This window comes from Apostichopus japonicus, chromosome 21 (genome assembly GCF_037975245.1).
Source record: "Apostichopus japonicus isolate 1M-3 chromosome 21, ASM3797524v1, whole genome shotgun sequence".
Classification (NCBI taxonomy): Eukaryota; Metazoa; Echinodermata; class Holothuroidea; order Aspidochirotida; family Stichopodidae; genus Apostichopus; species Apostichopus japonicus.
The window spans coordinates 15,890,456-15,898,544 of record NC_092581.1 but is presented as its reverse complement, the minus strand read 5'-3'; the positions used below and the strand labels follow the sequence as shown (position 1 = coordinate 15,898,544).

The 8,089-nt window shown below is 39.4% G+C and overlaps 1 pseudogene; it reads left to right on the top strand.

Moving 5' to 3' along the window:
* The first annotated feature begins 3,062 nt into the window (after positions 1-3,062).
* On the top strand, positions 3,063-5,065 carry LOC139962413 (dnaJ homolog subfamily C member 22-like; annotated as a pseudogene).
* The last annotated feature ends 3,024 nt before the right edge of the window (positions 5,066-8,089 follow it).

Sequence of the window (8,089 nt, the reverse complement as noted above, 5' to 3'; positions counted from 1 at the left end):
CCTATTGTTTTTCGCCATGATCTTATCAATAATAATGAGGTTATGGGGTCAAACGTAAAAATCTTTACAAACTTGGTATTCAGTTGTTGACCAATACCTTGTACATGTAGGCCTAAATGCATTGGGAACATCTGGGCCCCAAAATTCCCGGCCCGTTTTTTGGCCGGGTTGACCCATATTTTATTTCTAACTCAAATGCATTAAGGGACACATTCTTTGGTCCCCAATTTTTGGGGCCCAATACTTTTAATAATTTGTCAAGTCCATTCCATGAAATTGCGTAATGACATACAATACTTTGACATTCCACTAAGCAAGGAACCATAATGCCCGTTGGACTCTTTTGAAAATAAACCCTTCTAGTTGGCTTCTCTTTTTGTAGTACAGCAGTGTTACAACCCGAGGTTAACATCAGATACTTTTTCAATAGGATTAAAGAGTTGAGCCTGCATCGCATAAAGTTATCAAACTCACTTTGTTAGTTAAGTAAGGAAGGACTGACTCTAGATGGCAGTACAATACATCGCAAGACCATCACAAGACCACAAAAGAGGAAGACCTTAGATGACACTAGAATACATCAGAAGACTCGGAAGGCATAATTGGACCATATGATACGCCAGAAGGCCCAAGTAGATCTCAAGAGATGTCAGTATAATTGAAACCACATCACAGTCCATAGCCAAAGGCTCTTATTGCAAAATTTAACATTCCTCAACATTTCAGAACAAATTTTGGGTGCAGATACTCGGAGTCTCCGAAGGTACTTCCGCAAACTTACGTGCACTTAATTCTGGCCTGTTCTGACACCTTTGAAAGTGTTGGCTTTGTTTGCTTGATTCAGTTTTCAAGTGAAAAAGATCGAAATTTTCTTTGCGTGATTACTTTCTAATACCAGTTTCTAATACCACTGGAATGTTTCTGTAAATTATCTTCGTGGAAAGTATGATATTACTTAGTTCTATAACTAAGTTAAATCTTTGTTGTTTATTGGGGAGTTCTTTACGACAGTTATATGATGGTCTAGCACAGGGTTGTCCAACCTTTTGCAGAGGAGGGCCACGTGGAATGATTATGATGAAGGAAGGGGCCGCATGAACCCTACGCTCGATTTTTCGATTTATTTTCCTTCCTGAAAAAACAGATGAATAAAGTCCAGCCGCCCCCCCCCCCTCCGCTGAGAGTGTCACACAAACTGACCTGTATGCAGTTTTTTTGGACCCAGAAGGTTCGAATGATTGATTATATAGCTTCAAATTGTTATCAATAAATCTGCTCACTAAAATTTCGCACCGTAGAGCATCTCTGGCGGGCCGGACGCAACCCTGCGGCAGGCCGGACTGTGCCCCGCGGGCCGTAGGTTGGACAACCCTGGTCTAGCAAGATCAGGCTCATTGTAATGTATCCGTTGATCTATATGTAGACAACACTGGTACACCCACACAATAGATCAAAATATAAGGGCAATGTATAGGAAAAGTTACTCCTGACGGAAATTTCCAAACACCGCCTACACATCCTTTCGAAATTCTTTAGTTTCAAGTTTCAAACGTAAGCATGCACAGGCGAAGAGGAATGCTTATACTGGGATACGATGCAATCTTTACCTTTTAGGGCATAACACGTCCAAGTTTTTTTCAAGTTTATTGTACAGGATATGTTTAATTTTCAATGAAATTCAAATTTAATTTCCGAATAGTCTATTATTGGAAGTCTTATCCTATATGTCCAACACAGCACAAAACACGCACTACATGACCGCACCTTCATTAAATCACAGTGTGTAAACAAAATGCAAGTTGTTACATTTAATTGCGAGAGAAAGTTTTTATGTATATAAAGTATAATATAAAAGAAGCCTGAAAACTGACTGAGAAATTATAATAAATAATATGGAAAGGAGCGGCAAAGAATTTCTTGGTCAGAAGCGGGACTCAAACTAGTCTTGTTCAAGACCCTGACATTCTGCGGTTACTTTGCCTGTTACAATTAATATGAGTGCGCCCTCACATCCTCCTTCGAAAATCTGTCAAAACCAGGGTCTTCGTTTTAGGTACCGCACCACAATTAGAGTAGTGTTCATCCGCTCGAAAGGTTAACCATTTTCAGAGAAAAGAGGTAAAAGTACCTAAGGTAAAGCATGTTTTAAGCATGTTATCAGTTAATGTCATCGTTTGTTCTGCCTTTATATGAAAGAGCATAATTTAAAGTACAGATGGTGTGGAAATATGGAGGATCGAAGGGTTACATGTTGATATTACTCCGAGCGAGCAGACGGAAGGGTGGGGGTTACTATGCTAAACTTGCTCCTCTTCTAGCTCAAAATCTAAACGGTCATGATATGGAAAATGGAAGTGCCATGATAGGCCAAGATCTCAGCTATCATGTGGTGGGTAGGATATACCAGTTGAAAACTATCTTTGCTTTGGCAGGTCTTGAAAATGACGAGTTTAGTTTGTAAGTCAATGGAACAATTAATTGTGGTGCGAGACCTTTACTAAATCTTCATTTACCTTGTGTCCGTATCACCAACTTACGGTCTAGATAGCACCATTATTACTCCTAGCCTGCTTACACGAAGACGGATACATCGTTATATATTCACAGAAGGCATTAAGAAGAAAAAACTGCAAGAGGATAATTATTTTGACACAATACTTAAATCTGGTGAACGGCCTGGGAATAATTTGTCCCTACAACTCCTTATTCGAAGAAGGATAAACCAGTGGTAGCCTAAACCTCACACAGGTCCTGGCAGTATGTGGAGTACAGGTCTAACTTAGGCTAGCCTAGACCCATTGGTACGAGGATAACACTAACTATCCCATGGGTTAATAAGCCAACTTCTAAGGTACAAACATGCGGCATTTGTAGGGTCCATTTCCTTTCCTTGTTTTAAGGTTCTTACCACTTTCCAGTTACAGTTACTGCACCTGTCATTAAGTTAGTACACAATGACGATGTGGAACCTACAGATTTTCTGTTTGAAAACCAATTTGACATTGAATCCATGAATCACCGATCACCCAGCGTGGAGTCAATTTATATCAAAATAAATCACCATGGCCAAGAACAAGTGGATTTCATATTTTTTTGTGGCTTATAGGTGGTGTATACGGTTTGCACCATTTCTATCTTGGACGTGACAGACAAGCATTTGTATGGTGGTGCACAGGTGGATTTTTTGGTGTTGGAGTTTGCAGAGACCTCTGGAGAATTCCAAAATATGTAGACTCTGCCAATGATATACACCAGAGTATAAAAAGGAAGTTAGTTCATCCAACAGATGATGAAGAATCCCAAACCATCTTTTCTAGATTTTGCGCCAAGTTAGTTATTGGTACTTTCTCTCGTAGTACCATTTGCAATAGATGTAGGTGTTCACATAGGCCTAGTGGGTAACACCGGTAGGGAACAACAGGGTGCGCTAAAGCCAGCGTTGCATTTGGATCATACATGCTTAGCCCATTGTTTACCTTACCCAGCGGTGTAGCATACCAAGCCATTTTAAGTCCCTTCTTATTTCAGAAGATTCAGGAAGGCTCCGGAAGCTTGGATGATTCAAAGTATATGTATAGGAGGCTTTTCGTTCTTTTCATTGCAGGTACGTTTGATGTTATCACTAAAATGGTATTGCTCCCAGCTGGACTGTGTTTTCTAAATTGAACAAAGAAAATAATAATATTTGCTGGTTTAGTATAAATGCAGGTCTTGTGTTATCAACGATTGCAACATGATTCAGAATAAAATGGATTATGCTTGGAAATATCTGAATCACTAACATTTGCAAATTTACTGTTAACTGATTTTATTACGTTATTTCTAATACTGATTTGCGATAACAAGATATTGGGATACTATGGCAATATGCAGAGGCATATTTTTCTCTGGACTGTCCCATGTGAACAATATGACAAAGGTCAGGCCCCAGTCAAGAGTTGAAGGACTTAGGTGAAAACACTGACATTTTTATTTGTCATGCTGAAGAATACTTAAATTCAAGACTGGTATTTAGCTTGTGGGCATACTTTAGTATAGATGTACCATACAGGGCATGTATTACATGTAAATTGATTAATCATCTGTAGTATATAGGGATGCACAGGATCCAAATTTTTGGATGCTCAGCCAAATCTGGTCTCGGGAGGAACCTAAACATTTTCCTGGAAAAGCAAAGATGAAAAGAGAATATCCCAGTGCTCAAAGTTAACTTTCACTTTAAAGTAAAGTTAATGTTTGATACTTGCGTTTTTTCTTTTAAACGTAATATGTTACATTTTACGTTTTGATGAACAGGATCTTGCATAACTGGTCTTTGGGTTTCGGCAATATACTTCAATGCCTCCATTACCACAGGGGATGGGGAAACAATCAAGGTTAGAGATGCAGTCAATCCCTTCTTCAACTCACCCTATGGAAGGAATTCTTGGCGACCATGAAACAATTATATCAGAGAGGGAAAGCCAGAGGATGCCGACGTCTTTGGTCGGATCTGATGGACTCGTTTGATCCTCAGGGCGAGATGAACGCTTATAAGGTTGGTAACAGATCCAAAGCATGAGAAGCAATGTAGATTAGCCGGGATTTTTTTCAAATACACGGACAATTAGAGGGCGCTTTGTCCATCGAGGTTTGAGTTATATTTGAACAAGTTAGTTCCTGACCCCAAAAATTTGTAGTGTAATCACAAAGGTTACTGACCCATAAAATGTGTAGTCCTGATGATCACAACGGTAGTACTTATGCCAACGAGTATTAACTGTATAATTCCTCTTTAAATTAATGTGAGACGCGTGGTGACTATAGGGAGATGTTTACCACAATCAAGTGTTGTCATCATTTAGTGATATGTTTATTTAGATGAGAGGGCCCGTTAAATTAGCTATGAATGGAGCTGCTCGACAAACAAGTATGTCCGTAACTTGTACATCTGGACGCAGAAACGAACGGTCAGATCCTTATATTCTCAACACCCCAAGCCTGAGCGTATCAGGGGTCTGGAAGATACATCCCCGAGACCAGCGCTAGGGATAATGTGGATGGGGATTCTCATTTTGATAATACACCTAACATGCCCGCATAAAGAATCCAATGCTTTGCATCGTTTCTGCCACCACCCCCCTTACCCTCCTCACCACTCCCTCACCCCCGCAACCCCTGCACCCCGACCTGACAGATCTCGAAGTCTCAGCCTATCAACACTATAACATGTGTATCCGTTCAATTGTCACGTGTCACTACGAATTGATCTAGTGCATTGCGTGTATTGTTTATTATTAACACTAATTAACAGCATGAAGGTATACGTTTCTTTACCAAATACATAGGGATAAATAAGGAGACATAAACAGCAATGATACATTTAGTACAAGTTATAAGGTGCAGTCCGGGGTTTACTATAGTAGTTTTTTTTTAAATGAAGAGAAGATTAGCAACAATTATTTTGCGTCGTATTTCAGAAACAAATCACGAACACTGCACTAGTAGGGTAAGATACTTTTAAAGAAAAAGTCGCCCAGGAAAGCACGTGGGCACGAAACCCAAACTACCGAACGACTGATCCGCTCTCAACCCCAGTCACCTTGCAACTGGACTGTGACTGTGTGGTCATCGTCAGGTGTGCATCACCATTCCCCTCGAAAAGGAACAGATATTACACAGAAAAGTAAGGTTCACGTAAAAGAACATCGATCATGATGACATAACAGACAACCTACAATTGATCGAGTCAAGAAGTTTATACAGTTTACATTCAGACAGCACTGTCTTGAGTAAAGAAACATGATATTGAGATGGACTAAACAAACTCTCTCCCATTTAATGAAGTGTCTCCTGCCGCCTGCCACGATAATATGGCTTGAATCTTTGCGTGATATGGCCCACACTCCTTTGGCGTATGTTAATCTCCGGTGAGAATGATGGGGTTGTTTCAGAAGCGATTTGGAAGTGTCAACCGTTTGCTGATGACAGTTGCTTCTTTTGGTCACAAATCAAGTAATCAAATGTTAAATTAAGACTCAATGCAAGGCATAAAACTATATAAATAGTACATTATATGGGAACGAAAAGTTGCCTACATGAGAGAAAACCGAAAACATATTTAAAAAATAACATTCCTCTTCTGGGTTCTTAGTTATGAACTAAGCCCCCCCCCCCCCAATGAATTGGCCCACATCGTGGCTTCAATAAGTCTAATAAATCTAATATCCTATCTACTTTCCGTAGGACTATGTGAAGGGAACTAATGAACAACATAATGCTTTTATCTATTTGTTTTGACTAATAATATGTCAGGGTCTAATAATTATGTCATTGCTCGGCCGATACCTTGCGTTATGTATAAGTTTGTGTTGACGGTCAGGAGTTCTGCGAGGTAAAATTTACACAATTTAATTATTGATACTGTTAATACAACTGTGTGATGCTTTAACGATTTGTGAAGAAATGCACTGCTGTTTGTAAGGATCATCAGGCTTGTGTGTCATCTTTTGGAACTAAACAATATCTAAACTAGAAAGGAAATAGTTAACGTGTCCTTCTCATATTTAGATCAAACTCAGAACAGTTTTCAGAACAGACTTTCCATAAAGTCAGAGAGAGTAAGCTAGGACCCGTACCGTAGTTGATTTGGTAAGGACTGTCCTTGGTATGTGATTGCAACCACATTCAATTGAACTACTTTCTAAAGTCTAACTGTGCAACTTATTTTCCCTTTTCTTCTTTTAAAGTTTAAAAAAAAGTCTTATCCCTGCCCATAGCCTTGTACAGGGTATAAAGATAATGTACTTTATTGAACATGTTTTGCCATTTTTTTTCTACTTCGCACCTCACACCCATAGAGGTACAGTACTGAAACTCGATGGACTGCCACAATTACATAAGGTGGACCTACATTTGAAGTGGGGATCAAAACGTAATGAGGGTGGTTATGTGTGTATATATATATATATATATATTTATATATATATATATATATATATATATATATATATATATATATATATATATATATATATATATATATATATATATATATATATATATATATATATATATATTTTTATATAGTGGAATTACGACCTTCCTTACCAGTTTCGAACCTCTGGACATAGCCTAGTGGTTAGGGTGTCCGAATATAAAGCGGGAGCCCCAGGTTCGAATCCCGGTGGAGGCCGGAAGTTTTTTCACTGTTCTGGATTATTCCAACTTACTACGATTTCAATTATATATATATCATTTCCCTTTGTCGTTTAACTCCATTTCATTAACAAAGTGAGTTTGGGAATAGGCGTCCCCTGTGAGGGAGGAACTCTGGAAAGGAACGTCTAGCCTACAATTTTGAACTGGACATATGACTCTATGAGTATGACAGCATGAGGCATGTATTGAGGATCGGCGATGTATAACAACTTGGCCTGGTCGATCGCGAATACTAGCACTGAAGTTAGGGTATATAGCCGAAGCCCTTGGCCGAAACTCATTAACAATGTTTTTCAAACTTTAACAAGACTTCACACATATGACATTTTGCTAAGATCCTTCCTTATGAAAGGAAATACCACTTCCTTTCTTTCTCCGTTTGGTGCAACCGAATGCAATGCAGGATTCGGGCATTTTTCTGGGAACAACTATCGGCAGTTTGGTCAGTTGTTAGTACATGACTGTGTGCTGAACGTAAACAGTGAGCAGACGACGCTCACAACTTGCCCGGTTTGGTAATGGCGGCGGGGTCTCCATGCTGGTAGCATACGCCCATTAAAAGCCCCATTGACTTACACACTAAATCACAAAAGTAATGTGGTCTCTAAGTCTAGATAGAAGTTTTCACTAGCTTAACGCTACCCATCACCGGATAGCTGACAAGTTGGCCTTTCATGGCACCATCAATTTTCCGTACCATGACTGTGAAAATTTTTTGCTGTCCGAGCCGGAAGTTTTCGTCACTTGTAAACAAACCTCTTCACTCAGTGGTAAACAAATTTCCTACGCTGCTCCTGGGAAGCCTAAAGGGGTCTAAAATTGTCTCAATTGACCCAATTTTTTCACCACATGTACTTCCATTCATGCTCTCCAACATGCAAGCCACAAA